The following is a 16,904-nucleotide window of genomic DNA, read 5'->3' as shown; positions in this document are numbered from 1 at the left end:
GATTATACATGTCAAATCGGCCAAAATGAAGGACAACGGCCCCTCGGACGGACGACGGCACGGAACCCACCGAAAAGACTTGAGTCACTGACCTCGCCAGACTGTCCGACGGCCGATTATCGTCTCTGTGTGTCCGGGCCCGACGCCTAGGAACGTCTGTATCCTATTGTTTGGCTGATGGGCCATTAGCACGTCATCCCCCTTCATCTCTATAGCACTGCGTTCATTTATATACAGAAGCAGCAAAGACACACACAGCTCCCACACACTATTGACAGCTAAAACCCACACAAAACTGGTGTACTCTTAGCAGTTTAAAATGTGCTATTTTGCTACCTATTTTAAAAAAATATATATATATATATATATTTTCACGCTGCCACCCAATGCAGTAATAGTCTGGTCATTTGTGCTGTGTGTCGTTCAGTTCAGTACACACAAAGTCTCTGAGGTTTTTGTGAGCAACACCCGCAAATAAATAGTTTTCCATGAAAAAAAAACATGTATTTGGTTCTATCTGATGCTGTTTTTAAGTTGTAAGCAGTGTATAACCGGCAGCGTAAAACATAAAAGGTATGAAACAAATGCTGAAACATTGTAATCAATTTCAGCATTTTTATTTTGGCAAGTTAACTGAATTGCAACTATAATTACAGTGCACATGATTACATAATCGCATTTTGTCAAACGAAAGAACGACAATAAGTCCTCCTCAGCATTTGTCTCTGATATTTTATACACATGAAAGAATGAATACTGTGGGCCTACATACCTTAGTGGGATTATAAGTGATTATAAGAGCATGTTAAGTTAATATTGGCGAAAAAAATGAGTTTCTGTGTTCCATTCATTGTCTCAATGCCACCAACAATGTGGAAATGATCCATCTGGTGTTGAGAATAGCCACATATTTCCCCGTTATCATTGAAGCTTCCTTTCCTCAATGGGAGTCCTTTGATGGATGGAGGCCTCGCTCACACTGATCCTGATCTCGCCCTGCATTTTCATTATGGCTCCATGAGTCACCCCTGCCAGATGCATGAAGTGCCTGGCCAGCTGTCATCCTTGTCCTTTTTCTCTCTATCTCTGTAACATATTTCTTTTACCCTCTCTCCCTCTCTTCCATTCTCTCTCTCCCACTCACTTCTACCTATTTGGGTCCTTAAGGAGACACAAATGCCTCTTCTGCCCATATAAACGTGATGGATTGCCGGAGCCAAGAAGGGGCTGTGTTCTTTTTCCTTTCTCTGAATCTATCATGTTCATCAGCAGAGTGTTCCTACTTGTCTTTCTTGCTCTTGGCCTCCCTATTTTTCCTCACAGATACTCTCCACCTGTGGTTTCCTTTTCTTAAAGTGGTGAAAGAGAGAGCTAAAGAGCGTGAGAGTGGTGCAGAGGTGAATATTTTGTCCGGATTTACAAAAAAAAAAGAAGGCTATTCTGGCCAGCGATGTGAGCACACCAACCCTGCCACGTTAAATCTACCTGCAGCAAGACGACACATTCCTGACACCTCTGATGACAATTTCGCTACTGGTTTCCGACCCCCTTTGCGGCGTTGAGACAGATTGACTTTCACCACAAGGTTTTGACTTGAGCTAACCTGAGTGCGGACAGGGCTGAGAGGAAAGACGACAGAGTGTGGCCTGAGTAGACCAGACAGACGGTGATTATGTTTGATGTTAGTTTGCCACAGGCACCGGTGCACGGATCAACCACTGCCTGATTTGTTTGTGTGTTTGCAGTGGAGAGTGTGTTGTGTTAATGGAGCACAGGGAAGTTGGTTGTATGTATGTGTGAATACATTGTATGCAACTCGAAGGCAGATGAGGTGGGACTTGGTGTTCTAATTAACCCCTAGAGACCATCTCGGGAAAAGCTGAGAGCTTGGCAAATTTTTTCCTGTCTTTCTCTTTTGAAGTTGTGGATGGTCTTTGTCTGTGTGTAGGCTGAGGCTAGGTAGGGCAGATTGCATCTCCTCCCACCTCCCTCCCTCTCTCTCTTCCTCTTTTCTTATTGCCCTTTATTGGCCCTACGGCTGTGGATATGGAAGACATCAGTGGTACTGCTGTGTCAGGCGTCCCTACAAGAACACAAGGTTGTCATAATGAAACTGACTCGGGGGGTGCGCTCACACACACACACACACTCATTAAAGAAAACTTTGCGTTGGTGGTCCAACAGGGACCCCGGACAACAAGGGGGATTGAGGCTTTCTGCAGTAGCATCCTGAACTAAAATTGCTTAGTTCGTGTGACTTAAGTGAATATGAGTTTTTGCTACAATGAGACCATTGGGACAAAGTGATTCCAAAGGGTTTGAAGAAGAGCCTTTCCTATAGCTCAGCAGATTTTGATCTTGCGCATCAGCATCTTTTGGAACAATATTTGGAACAGTCCTCACAGCAAACCAATGCAGAAGGCTCAAGTTGTGGGCATGGGCACACGCCTATTTTGTTCCCCATTTATTTATGGGTCAGCTATTGTTTACATAAATCTCTGTAAAGCGTGTCGCCCTGTCAAAAGCTATTGTGATGCTTTCAGTACTAATGTTTACACGATTCAGCTACAAGACAGACCCGGGACACTGTGTTGACTTATTTCACGTTGTTTTAACTAGAGATGGCCCAATACCATTTTTTGCTTCTCGATACCGATTCCGATACCTGAACTTGCGTATCGGCCATATATTTTATTATGTTTTAACAATTGTATACTACTATCCCTGTAACTCCCTGTACAGGGCCTGTATGGATGTGATAGTATTTCTATCTTTGTTGTCTGTCTGGCTCAGGTTAAACTCTTTGTGAAACATGAACAAACACAAACAATAAATGCATTAGAACTTTCTTTTATTATCCAGTTTGACAGACAGTTATAACAGAAAAAGAAAATAAATAAAGTACTTTAACGTAGATTTTCTTTAGGGCTTTATTACGTGGTATCGGATCGTTGCATAAACTCCAGTACTTCCCGATACCAGCGTTTTAGGCAGTATCGGAGCCGATACCGATACTGGTATCGGAACATCTCTAGTTTTAACAATGAGTGGATTGTTGCCAAGCAGTATGCTCATGCCCTCTTAATAAATATCTTTCCTGGTTTTGCAAAGCATGCTTGTGAATATATGGATGCTCGTAGGGATAGCGAAACAAATTCTTGCTTACCTGGAATCTCTGTAAACAAGACTTGTTGCAAAATCACTGCATTTTGTCTTTGCAATATGAGACTGCTCATTGCAGCGATTCATAAATAGAATAAAGGTAAAGGTACTTTATTGTCACATACACATAGCGAAATTCATTTAACCCATCCCTCAAGAGAGCAGTGGGCAGCCAATCACAGCGCCCGGGGACCAACTCCTGATCTGAGCCAGTGCCTTGCTCAAGGGCACTGACTAAAGAACCCAGTACATGTTTTTGATGGTGGGGGAAACCGGAGCACCCGGAGGAAACCCACGCAAACATAGGGAGAACATATAAACCTACAACGACCTGGATTCAAACCCAGAACCTTCTTGCTGTGAGGCCACAGTGCTAACCATTGGGCCACCATGCTGCTCATATGATGTTCCAGTATTCCCATCCTTGCAGCTGAGTGAAATAAATCTGACAAGATAGCAGCAGTTTGGCACAAAGTGTATTGGGAGCAAGAATTTGACTGCAGAGACATTGGCTGCAGCTTTCATTGAAGTTACCCTAAGACTAAACAGGTGTGGTTTGTCAGTATTTGGTTGTGCTTCAGGGGACTTGTTTTTTTTTTCCTTGTGAAATTTATGAAAGAAAAAAAAATGAAATAGAATGAGGAGGTATATTAATGAGAGGAACATCAATTGACACTCTCAGAAGCTCTTGGTTCTGGTCTACTCGTCAGAGCTTTTCACTATCCTCCAAAGTTGAACGGTTGCATGTATTTTTGTCTACTTGAAAGAAAAGCAACCTAAAAGCTGCAAACTGGCAGAGCAAAGAAACATGCTAGTGATTGGAGTGGTCCAATTATGAAGAGGTGAATCAACAATCGGCCCTCAATAAAAGCCAGTGTGTGCTTTCTGTTGAGCGTTTGAGAGTTTTTTTTTATTTTTATTTTTTTGCTGTAATTACCCAACCTCAAAGGAGATTAACACACTCCAATGGGTCTCAGAGTGGGAGAGAGGAGGACGGAAAAGAGTGAATGGAGAAGAAAGAGGATATGACAACCCCTGTTAAAGATATTTCATGTCACAGGACTCTCCTCCTTACAGCACTGCCCGCCCCTTTCCTTCAGTCCTTCTCAGCCCGCTTCACAGACCACTGTCTTTCTTTTAACCTCTTCAGTGCATCCTTATGCTCACCCTCTTCACTTGTTCCCCCTCTCTTTTTTCTCTCTCTCTCTCTCTCATCCTTCAATTAATCATCCTTGAATGCCTTCTTATTAACTGGATTAATGCCTTCTCAGATGCCGTGTCATGCCCTTGTTCCCCTCAGCTGCTTTACAGGTTTTTTGTATCATGGGGGGGGGGCGCAATTCCTTCTTTGGCCTGGACTGTGGTCAGAGTGAGTCAGGCAGCTGCATCACGTGTACCCTTTTTGAGAGAAATCCCTCAGAAGCATAAACCCAGGACCATGTGCTGCTGTTGCTTATACTTCACCCGTCCATCAACGACACTCGTCAAAGCACTTGAAGCAGAATCGTTTTGACATTGAGCCTTGTGACGTGTCCTTGGTGGAGCCTGATTGAAGTACATAATCTTGTTTCAGCTTTCTCTCTTTTTTTTTTATTTTGTGGGTAGAATCCAAAGTTGCAAGTCCAGCCGACTTGTCTGTCACTTTGCCCTAGGGCCTGTTCACAAGTATACATCAACACATGGTTCAGACCAGCCATTTTTGTACTGCAAAGCAAATCACAGCGCTTGGATTTGCTGCGTTTGGCTGACTAGCATTGTAAGCACGTCTAATTATTTTTGTCTCAATTTCAAGTTCAATTTTATTTATATAGCACGTTTAAAAACAACCTCAGTTGACCAAAGTGCTTAACATGCTCCAAAAGCAACAAAACAATAAACACAAACAAGGCACAATGTACAATACAAAATAACTGACAGTAGAAAAAGAATAAGGTCAATAATGTCAAGATATCAAAGCTCAACTAGAATTGAAAGCCAATGAATAATAGTGGGTCTTAAGCATGGACTTGAACGTTTCAGTGGTCCGAGCTGTTCTTACATGACTAGGTTAACTATTCCAGAGGTTTGGAGCAGCCACTGAAAAGGCTCGGTCAACTTTGGTTCTTAACCTGGATCTGGGCACATCGAGGAGCATCTGATTGGACAACCTCAGTGCTCTGACAGGCGTGTGGACATGTAAGAGCTCTGATAAGTAAGAAGGCGAGAACCCATTTAAGATCTTAAAAACAATTAATACAATTTTAAATTCAATCCTGAAACAAACAGGAAGCCAGTGGAGCGTGGCCAAAACCGGTGTAATATGGTCACGCTTTTTAGTCCCGGTTAAAAGTCGAGCTGCTGCGTTCTGGACTAACTGTAACCGACGAAGGGATGACTGATCCAATCCAACATACAGTGAGTTACAGTAGTCTAAACGGGACATAATAAATGCATGCATGACTCTTTCAAAGTCTTTACATAGCAGGTAAGGCTTGACCTTAGCCAAAAGTCTCAGCTGGAAGAAGCTAGTTTTAACAACAGAACTAATCGGTTTGTCAAATTTAAAAGCACTGTCAAAAATCACTCCCAGATTTCTGGTAAAAGGACGAATTTGGGAACCTAAAGTACCGAGAGTATCTACACAGGCACTGAAATGTTCAGCACGTCCAAACACAACAACTTCGGTCTTATTGTCATTAAGACAGGGAAAGTTCTAATCCAACCATATTTTGAGATCACTCAAGCAGTTTAACAACGGCTGGATAGTTTCCTTCTCATTGTTTCTTACAGGCAAATAGATTTGTACATCATCTGCAAAACAATGGAAAGAAATGTGTTTTTTTAAAATGGATCCTAAGGGCAGCATGTACAAAGAAAATAGCATGGGTCCCAAAATGGAACCTTGGGGGACCCCACAGGAAAGAGGGGCAGCAGATGAAGAGAAGTTACCAATGTGGACAGAAAAACTCCTATTTGTCAAGTAGGATTCAAACCATTTTAAGGCAATGCCCGTAATGCCAACACTTTGTTTGAGTCGGGATAAAAGGATAGAGTGGATGAATACTAAAATCATCTAAAAATGATTGAAGTTGATTAAAAACAACCTTCTCCAAGACTTTAGATAAAAAGGGTAGTTTAGAAATAGGTCTAAAATTAGACAAAACTAACGGATCCAAATGTTTCTTTTTTAAAAGTGGTTGCACAACAGCATGTTTAAAAGCAGCTGGAACACACCCTGAGCTAAGAGATGAGTTAACCAAGGATAAAATACTGGGCCCAACAGTGTTAAAAAGAAGAGCAGAACCTTGTCTCCCTTTATTTCACTTCAGTTGCCTCTGTCTCGCTCTCCCAAGGGTCAAGCGAGGCAAGATCTTGCCTCGTAAGCCAAACCTCTCGCCACCTAACCAGAAATCCCCACCCCCAACCCACCCGCTTTTTATGTATAATTTCTTACGGTTTTCAAAAGTGTGCAAAAAGCAACCTCTCCCTGTCCTCCCATCCAAGATGTGTCTTCTCAGCAGTTAGCACATCACACACCTGGCTAAACAGGAACACGCTGTGCATGATTCAAGATAATTGGGCTTTTAGCAAAGCTAATAGGCTTGTGTCTCGGAGTTCAGGTAGGAGGAAGTTTACCTCTAGTGGACTGGTATTACTCTCAAGGATTAGTTATGGCGTTCTGTTGTAATAACAGCATTTCTATGAAAATCTACTTGGTATCGCAGGTTTTACCTAGAGCAATTTTGCTTTCAGTAAATTTTCAAAGCGCATGATTTGTACAGTGAAAGCCCATTATCTGCTACGCATGTGGCATGCCGATACTCAGTCTTCTGTAAATAGTCTACGTAGAATTACAAACAAGAAGCCTTGTTTGATTTTCATAGATGACAGTCCCTTTTCGATTATTACCACGCTCAGTGATTTCCTAAGCCCCGAAGCCATTTAAACGCTTTCAGGGTTGCAATCTTTTTCTCTTCCCCTCCCTTTTCTTGGCCTCTCACAGTAAAATAACCTGTGGCAGTCACCAGGCAATATCATGGAAAAAGCCTGGGAATTATTATTAAAGTAGCTCATCTCTGGAGGCTTCAAGTGAAATAACAAAGTAAATTTAACTCTGTTCCCGATCCTACCTACAATTTCTCCAACGTAGATCTCTTTTAGCCAAATCCCCTTTCTGCTCCTGCAAATTATCTTTTCTCAACTTGAACCATTTTGGTGTTAGTCCCTGGCTGTCCTCACTCCGCACAGAGATTTTTTTGCAAATCATTACTGATATTACTTTTCTCACACAAAGTGCATTCTGCCTTGTGAAGAATGTAGCTTTAATGGCCTTCTGAGGAACAACGGATGGTTGCACCTGTATTACCATCCCAGTCATCCCTCTCTTCTATCTATCTCTCCCATATATTGCTTACTGCTATTGTTTTTGCATTGTGATTTAACAAACAGAGGCCACATGGTGTTAAGACAGGAACAACATCCATGACATGGCCAATCACAGAAAGACTTGATATTCAAAGAAGATAATCAATTAGCGACCGGCTGAGATACCTGTCCAGTCCATTTGACCGTAAACAGGAATGACGGCTAAGGTAAAGGCTTCTCATGCCAAGATGAAAATGAAAAGGCCCCAGCTACATGATTACAGTGGAAGTTATTCTTTAGGAGCAAAGTGCTGATGTTTTAGGATTTACCCAGCTACTTTTATTTATTTATTTTTTCTTGGGCACGGCATTTGCCAACCCACTCGTTTTCCCCATTCCAGTCACCACAAAAAAAAAGTCTCAGTCACTTTTGAAAATTTATTTAGATTATATGCCCTATAGGTAGACAAAAGCTACTTCCTTTTCAACTGTGTCTGGTAATGCCAAAGAGGTTTCTTTGACAACACGATAAATGCTTAATAAGAATGATAAAGCTGCCATTTGTCCTGCCCTATCGGGTTCACCAAAGCTAAAAAGAGACTCAGGAAGATGTCAGCCAATCAGTCTACACACACCCACACAGTCCAATCAGCCAGATTAACTCAAAAACACCTGTATGAGTGTTCAGGGCCTTAAATATAGGGTAATATGTCTTTGCAGCTTTGGTTATGTTCTCAGTGGCACACACGTGCAAAGATTGTTTGTATTTCTTTGTATATTGTAGAACAGTTTCAGTACAGTCTGTTGTGAGGCTTTAAATGGGTGAACTTTAGATAAAAAAAAACAAAGGCACTTTGTCTTGTCATATAATTCCAAGTCCTGAAAAGTCCCTTATCTTAATTTGAGAAACATGGACTTCTGCTGGTTTTGAGGATTAAGTTTCTTTTGTCTGTCCATGTTTTTGATCCAGAGAAGGGGTCTCAAATCTTCTTTCAGCAAGACTTTCAGCAAACAACATTGTGTGCATCCTGCAGATCAGGCATAATGCAGGTGTTGTATTCAAAACTGCTGATTCAAGGTAATTAATGTCACAACCCCCATGCTATGTACCGGTAAATGACAGGGATGAATAATACATTTTCTACATATATTAAAATGCCTGTAGATTAAATGTTATAATTATGTCTTTTATTACTTATAATTCTGTATCTATTAGAGTATTGTTTCTTTAGTAACATGGTTTCTTTACTTGTCGTAAGAGGATATTAAAGTGTCAGCTATGTGCAGAGGCCCTCTCAAATACCAGAAAACTAATGGGAGAATAAAATGGTGTCAGTGGCAGCATTTTGCTCAGTCATCTCAAAGATGGACGGCCAGAATCATTATGTCACTGGTGATTTGCATTTTTTTGCCCTTTAGGAGATGAGTGGCTAAAACTGTGCCAAAAGTCACAGTACATCACCTCACCTATGGGCAATCTATTTATGCAGTTCTCGCTTGTGTTTCGAATATGTCGTCCACAGTATTACATAATGAAGCAAAACCGCAATCTCTAGTCAAATAACCACTAAACTCCAAGGTCTTGGCTTCTCCTTGGGCCAATGTTATCTATTTGGCTCATTACAACACAGTGTTGTAGCTGTAAGTAGCACGGAACAGGTTAGTGCAGTTTGATGACTCATGGTGCAGCATTCCTCAGCCTACTGTGGTCAAATTATCATTTGTGGGTTTTTTTTTGGGGGGGGGGTATTAAGCAGGGTACTACTACCATTACTACTGATGGTGATTATGCTAATCCTCAGAAACCGCATTAGAAACCTGAGCAGAATACAGCGTGATGCCTCTGCAGCGCAAGCCTACTCATGCTCATTCTTTGCTAAATAATATAATAAACAATAATAAAAGTCACAATCCAGGGAATATAAAATCGGATCAAATAGAGCTCATCCATTCCAAGCAACGCCATATAAGACAGCAGAACAAAGCTATCAATGGCTGAGCGGGGACCCTATCCCATGCGGGAAATCAGTGAGAGAGTGTTTGGCCCCATTGCCAGCGTGTCAATACACAAGCATGATGAAGGTGGCAGTGTTTGTTGGCAAGTGTGAAAGGACAGCGGGATCACAGCAAGGGGACATTATTGCCTGCAGGGTGGCCACAATGGGAGAGGTGACCTGTGTGAGACCTCACATCTCTGGAAAAGATGGAGAGGACTGTACGCCCCGTTATATACCACACATTCCCAGGCGCGTGTGTGTGTGTGCACGCATACTCCTTCCTTTATCTTTCTTCTCACTGCATGCACAAAATGAACCACCTACCACACAAAAGCAAAGAGCTGACGGAGGCTCTTTCATATGGCTAAAAGATTACATAATACGATTCCCAGTGCGCTGTGTACACATCCGCACACACGCACAAACTTTGTTGCAGATGGAGGGAGGCGCCACATTTGCACACGCCATACTCTCGCTGTCCCTCTCCTGCTTACTCAAACACACTTTGAGCATGTGCAAACCAACAGTGCAGGCACAGACATACAAATGCACACACTCCCCCCTCACTGTAGACGGCAAGCTGGACCCTCGGTGCCCTGAGGCAGAGAGACAGACAGACCGAAAAAGAGATCAGTGGACCAGTGATGTGTGTTATTTACACCCCAACCCCCACTTTGCTCTCTCTCTCTGTGTTCATCCTCTTTCTTTTTTTTTCTTTTTTTTTTTTTTCCCCCCCAGTTCCAAGTTGCAAATTCAGCAGTCTGTCAGCTCCACTTGCAGTCTTGTGAATACACATGCAAACATTCTTTCCGTCTTTATCTGCTTGGTTCTCAATCCGACACAGGCCGTGCATTCGTGCGCATGGCAGCCACCTGCAAACTGACGCATACAAACTTGTCTTGATGAGCCAGAAAGTAAAAAACTGTGAGACGCACTTAATGAAGCGAGCCCATCTCAGCAGTCTCACCTTCTGCGTGCTAAATTATACATTTACATGAGTTGCAGGATTACACGCTGACTTTGAAAATGTCATCTGAAAAATACATCCAGCCTCAAGGACATAAGGGCAATCCTGAGGAATACACACCCTCGGATGAAATATTGTACTTGATGAAGCATATAAACAGGAAGTAGGCCTTTTTTGTTTAGCAGGGCTCCAGACTAACTTTTTGCCTTGGTTGCACTGGTGCGCCTAACTTTTTTTATTTAGGTGCACCAGCACAAAATTTAGGTGCACCCAAATTTTTCCTTGCATCGCCGTAACGCTGAATGGCGATACACGATATATAGCTCTGTATTTTTTTACAAAGTGGGCTAAATGTTCAGTTTTAAGTCAAAGCCACTTTTCACAAGCTCTTTTATTAAAACAGATTGTGATTAAAATAAAATCCTACATGTCACTCCCCCACTCTCTCCCCCCTTTCATGTCTTCAGCTTTCCTATAAAAATAAAGGCCGAAATCTTTTTAAAAAAAAAAAAAAAAAACGACCTAAAGACAGAGAGAGAGTGCGATGGACTGAAGCGTATGTTAGGCTACTCAGAGAGTGACGGTTGACTCGTTAGCAGCGTTACACCAGTCTTGTGTAGGTTATGAAATGTCTGTATCGTCACTGCGCTGCATTTCTATGAACTATGATCCAGCAGCCTCCGTCTTACACGCTATTAATCAACCAACTGAAGTTAGTTGCATTTAATAACTTCTGTGTTTTTCGCCGTGGCGGCCGCAGTAACAGAGAGTTACCAGCGGAAACACTGGTACCAATACAGGTTTCCCTCTCATACTTAACAATATACAGCTGTGTTAATAACAATTAAAACTGTAGACAAATGTCGGGAGTTAGGGCCGGCGGCGCTGTGTCTCTCCATGTTGCCGTGTGTGAGTGAATGGGGGGGGCGGGGCTGCGCGGAGGAGAGATCCAAACACAGGCACAGCTTTCCAGAAGGAACGGGTCATGTAACGCAACATTAAACCATATCCATATAAGCGACATCGCTTCGTTAGTGGAGAGGCAGCGGATGCGAGGACGTTAGGTGCACCGGTGCGACCTGGGAAAAATCTTAGTCGCACCCTTTCAAATTTTGGTCGCACTCTCGAGCCCTGTTTAGCAACATTTGGTCTGTGTGTGTACTTAGTGCACTTGTGCTGCTTCATCTCTGCAGCACTGTGCACATGGTCCTTAATGTCCATGTTTCATTGTTGTGTTTGTGCGTATCCTTTAACTTGCATTTGTGTGCATGTCCATTATGCATATGATCTTGCGCATGTTTGTATGCATTTGTCTGTATGTCCTTGGCCTTGTGCTTTCCCTTCTCCGGTCATGCACAGGATTCTTGTGGGCTCTTAGCACAAGTCCTGAGGGGCAGGTTTGCGGCTGCCTCTGGTTCATCAGTGCAGAAAACCTCAGGCAGCCCCCTCTACCCCCCACCCCACCCATTCACTCTGCTCTCGGGATGAAGGGCAGAGGCCTCGGGTGAAGAGAAAGGGCTTAAGAGAGTGAAAGGAGGTAAAACGCTGGCAGAGACCATAATGTGATATGACATAGTGTGTTGCATTATGGCTGATTAACACATGCTCAGCTCCACCACCCGCAATAGAAAACACAAACCCCCAGGTCTGCCTGCCTGCCTTTCTCTGTGCCCCCTGCTTCTTATATCTTGGGGCTCCCCCCTCCCCTTTTTTTTCCTCTCTTCCCCCAATGTCTCCCCCATCTCTGCTGTATATTCGAGTGTGAAGGACACGCACTGACTGGAGTTGCGCTAGCGGATTATTGTTTGTCCCTCCTGGGACACTGTAAGGAAACACTTTTACACTTGGTTTGCTGAGGACTGGTTGTGGCTGACTGCTTCCTACCTCCACTAGAATGAGTGTATGGAATACATGCAGCGAACCTTGAATTTTAACAGTCATTTATTTTTTTTATTTTTTTTACCCCAGACGGCAGCACTTTGATTAGTCAGTTATTGCAAAGGTTATTACTTAAGGCAACAGCTGTTATTTGATTCAGTATTATGGGTGTTTATTTAAATACATATTTATTGAAATCAACTAAAAATATTCCCTTTGGATTACTACATGTATTTAGTTAACATTGTCTTTAAATACTTTGAAAGGTTTAAAGGATTCAGTGGACGATAACTGAACAAGCTTATGTTGGTGACATTCCTGTAACCTTGCAGCCGTTTGTACAGACAACGCTGCTGTGATGTATTGGCCACGCCATTCTTGTGAACATCCATTACGGGTAGACGCAGTGATGACATTTCCCCCCACAGATAACTGACATTTATTTGTTTTTGGAGTCATCAGGCAGATGCTGTAAAGACATGAAGTCTGCACATTTTCGCCCTGCTTCAGGTGTCCTGTCTGATCGTCCTTGTTTAATCAGGGGAAGAAAGAAAACCGTGTGGGCTTTCCGCGTTTGCACTAAAGACACATGCAAGTTAATAGTCATTTACACACATTTGACATTATTTTAGGGCCCCTGCTCGGAGCCACACTTAACTCCATTTAATATGGGTCGGCAGTGAAATACCCCTCCCTTGTTTTTTCCCTCCCTGCTTCCCTCGCTTTTCTCTGCTGTCTAATGAAATGCTAAATATTTGTTTCTTGAGGGCACCATTTAAATGCTCTCTCTGCCGGTCGGGATCTTTAAACCTTGCCCTATTTAATGAGTTCCGGTTTTATTGGTTCCAAGGCATTAAGATCAGACCTTGCTGACATTGCCCCACTGGCTGGTTGTCACCTAAAAGAGCTATGACTTGCTCGTTGCCTCGGACACCTGTGACCTTGCTAAATATGCATTATTATTTGTGTTGTTGTAACGCCAATACACACGGTATTGTAGCCCCATCTAGGTTAAGGCAGATCAGGCCAGTCTACTCATAGCCAGAATGGGGAGAAGAAGCTTATAGCCAGTGTGGATGCTAACACCTCATCAGTTCTCTTTATTACCTGCTAACCGACACGGAGTCCTCCACACGTTGGCAGACTGGTCTTGGTTGCCAATTCCACTCCCAAATTCATTTGCTTATTCTTTTCTTCTGTTCGCCTCATGACTGCTCCTGCACTGTATCTTATTCTTCCGATTTTCTCTTACGTTTTTCCCTTTTCAACTCCTCCGCTGTGTCTTCCTCTCATTCATTTGCTTTTGCTTCAGTACCTACACATACTATTCCCATCTTTCTCTTTTCCCATCATCTCGTCTTTAATTCAACCTCTTTCTGGCTCCCTTATTCCCTTCCTCCTTTTTATACTTTCCCAATCTAAGCCCTGAATTAGGCATCCTATTTGTTATTCTCCCCTTACCTTACAAGCTCTCTAATGCTTTATCTCTGCAAGGAGAATGCTAAGTGCATTGATTCATTGATGCAATTTTTTTTTTTTCTACGGTCCTTTAGTCTTTCTAAAGGCACCTCCTCGAAGTGCGATTTCCAACCCGAGCACCCAAATGAAAAATCCCTTGCTCATTTGTCTTAAAGAGGATGTTTGATAGAGCAGGCACCAGAACTGCTCACTGGGTAACCATGGCTAGCTCTTGTATATTACCCTACAATGTTGTGTTTGTGGTTTCCTGTATTGTTTGTGCGTCACGCTCCACCAGCACAGGGATGATATGAGCCGCATTTCTGCCAACTCCAGAGGGCCAAACCTGTCAAATCAAGTTTTCTCTCAAAGACATATTTTAGTGTCTTTAGTGGCCTCTCAGGAATCGTCATACTGTCCAACAAAATAAAATATGTTCTTGTGACCCTAGTTAAGTCATAAAATGCCAGTGCACTGCAGTTTGCCATTGCTGGTTTGTGGTAAGGCATTAAACATGTTTGTTAAACCTTAAAAAAAATGCTAGCCCTTAATAGAAAACGGATGGGTCCTTTTTCATGGGCTGTCAACCTTGGAGCATGGTGACATGCGGAAAGACGAATAGATGGATGAATAGAAGGAAGCAGGGGAAGATGTAGGATTGGGAGGATTGTATTATTGCTCAGAGGATTAGCGGACTGGATTGTATGTGAGTTAATGCTGTCGTGGTTTTAAGATAATTGTATTCATTGTTTCGAATGAAATAATTGGAATCTCTGACGCACTTTTTTTGTGGGTATTTTAGGCCTTTATTTAAATGAATAGCCGAAGTCTTGAAAGGGGAGAGAGAGGTGGAATGACATGCAGCAAAGGGCCGCAGGTTGGAATCGAATCCGCGGCCGCTGCGTCAGTGACTGACCCTCTGTACATGGGGCGCACGCTCAACCAGGTGAGCTCACCAGGCGCCCTAATTTCTGACTCACTTTTATAGAGAGATTTGACATGCTCTGTATCGCCTGCACCTATGAATATAATTTCAAACCCTTTATGTTTTAATTTTAATTGATTTAGCCTCAGTATTACCACTAAATATTATAACAAATGGTAGAGGATGTTTGTTGTTGTTGTTTATTTGTTCACTTCTGCATTCTCCACATTGTGTCTTTGATTGACCATTAGAGGTGTGGCTGGCCTAATCCATCTCATCAGTTAAACTAAGAGGGTGGAAGGGTTTATTAACAGGGCGGACAAGGTACCTGAAATAACTCTCTGCCTGCACTCCTCTGTTGCCACTTTGTCGCCAACATGGCACGTTATTTGTGTAAAGATCCAGTTTTGAGTGAATTCTTGATTAATCCTTAAGCGTTCCTCCAGTAATTTAGGTCAGTCCACTTTTACTGTGTTCAGTCCCCTGGTTGGCCAGCCTGCAGAAAACACTCTAAATCTAGAGAATGGGACCACTCTGATAGTTTTGCAAGTGTGTTTTGTGCATTTTGTGCATACAGAGTCTCTCTTGCCCTCTCTCTCATGCCTTAGGGAGGTTACATAAACACGCTATCGTCATCACTGCACTTCCGATTCCTGCTGTTGTACCAGTCTCTCTCAGCCTCTGTCTCTCTTTCTCTCTATTTTTCCCACATTCCCCTACATTATTTTCCCCTTCCTGCTTATTTCTGCTACTTCCTCTATGTGTCAGCACGGGTCTCACCAAAGCATTTCTGCATTATTTCCTAAATGCTACTTGGGGCACAACATTTTGGCTATGCAGCGGTTAAGACAATTGACACTTGAGACAGTTGAGCCACTTTCACATAACAATATACAGTAGAAAGATTCCTCCATCCCAACAGGAAGTGGGACATATTTTTGCTTTGCATATAAGAATCAAATTATTTGCAAATAAGTTTCAAATTATCACATATAACAGATTAACAGATAACGTGCTTAGCAATGCCTTTGTATCCATGTACTATTTTACTACTGGTGAACTGCAAGCCATGTGGTCATGGATGTGACGAAAAGGAAGCTAAGAGGTCTGGCCACCTCTTAGCTTCCTTTTCTTCACATCCATCAGTGCAACCAAGGAACCAAACACTGAAAACGTCTCACCCATCTCCTTGGTCCTTAATGGGGTTAAATTGGAAAATAAAAAAATAAAAATAAGACATGCCTTTAGTGCATGGTGTTCTAAATGTGTTGATTTCATGTCTTTGTTACCATATTAGTTTGCATTTGTTCTGTGGCACACATGGATCACAGTGGCAACCTTAGTCCCACCTACAAGGATGCTGATTAGCTCACTTGTTTCTCAAACTGGGAGAACAGCTATTCACAAGAGCAACACCAGACCTGTGAATCGCTTTGCAAATTGTGAGATGTGCGAACGATTAAGAGACATCAAGTAGCTTTACCTCTGATGGGATGATATTGCCATCTTTTTCTCCCCTTACTCTTCTCCCCCTCCCCCTTTCCATTTCCCTCTCTTGCCTCTTGTATCCGCTTCCCATTGCTGCTCCTCACCATTGCTAGATCCATATAACCTCTCTGTCACTCTCTGCTATCCTGCATCTATTCCCATTCCCTTAATCCCCACCAGCGCTGGTTCCTTCCCTTCCTCCGTCGCTTCCTCCTTTTCACACCTCTATTTCTTCTTGAATGGAGAGATAATAGGGGGTAGAAGAACACTGGAGTGGAAGGTGTGATCTGAGACAAATGATCAAGAGTCCTCCACAGAGAAAGGAAAACCAGTCGTCATGGCAACACCATGGCAACTCGGGACATACTAGTCTGTTAATTAAAAAGTTGATTAATTGCCTTTTAATTGCATACTTATACATTGTTACATTGAGGTAGTCCTATTTCTTAATCACACTACTTTATACCCACTTTTTTCTTTCCTCTTTCTCTTCTTATCCTTGGTCCTTTAAGCTCTTCTATAATTTCCAGTGATCACACAGAGTGCGTGCACTCACGGACAATAATCCGCTTGAGTTGATAAACATATCTTACAGAGGAAGGATGAATGGAAAGGGACACAGAGCGGGCTAAAATACTGTATATTCATTGTTAATTTCAGCCCCGTCTTTATTCTGCGTGATGTTT

General features: G+C 42.6%; 1 protein-coding gene across 1 annotated transcript in view; it reads left to right on the top strand.

Annotated features, from left to right (window-relative positions):
• snd1 (staphylococcal nuclease and tudor domain containing 1) overlaps positions 1 to 16,904 on the top strand; it is a 179,150-nt gene that overhangs the window by 112,279 nt on the left and 49,967 nt on the right. The gene's annotated exons all lie outside the window — the stretch shown is intronic.

The sequence above is a fragment of the Perca flavescens genome, chromosome 23 (assembly GCF_004354835.1).
Source record: "Perca flavescens isolate YP-PL-M2 chromosome 23, PFLA_1.0, whole genome shotgun sequence".
Taxonomy (NCBI): Eukaryota; Metazoa; Chordata; class Actinopteri; order Perciformes; family Percidae; genus Perca; species Perca flavescens.
The sequence above is the reverse complement of the archived record's forward strand: the minus strand, read 5'-3'. Positions and strand labels throughout refer to the sequence as shown.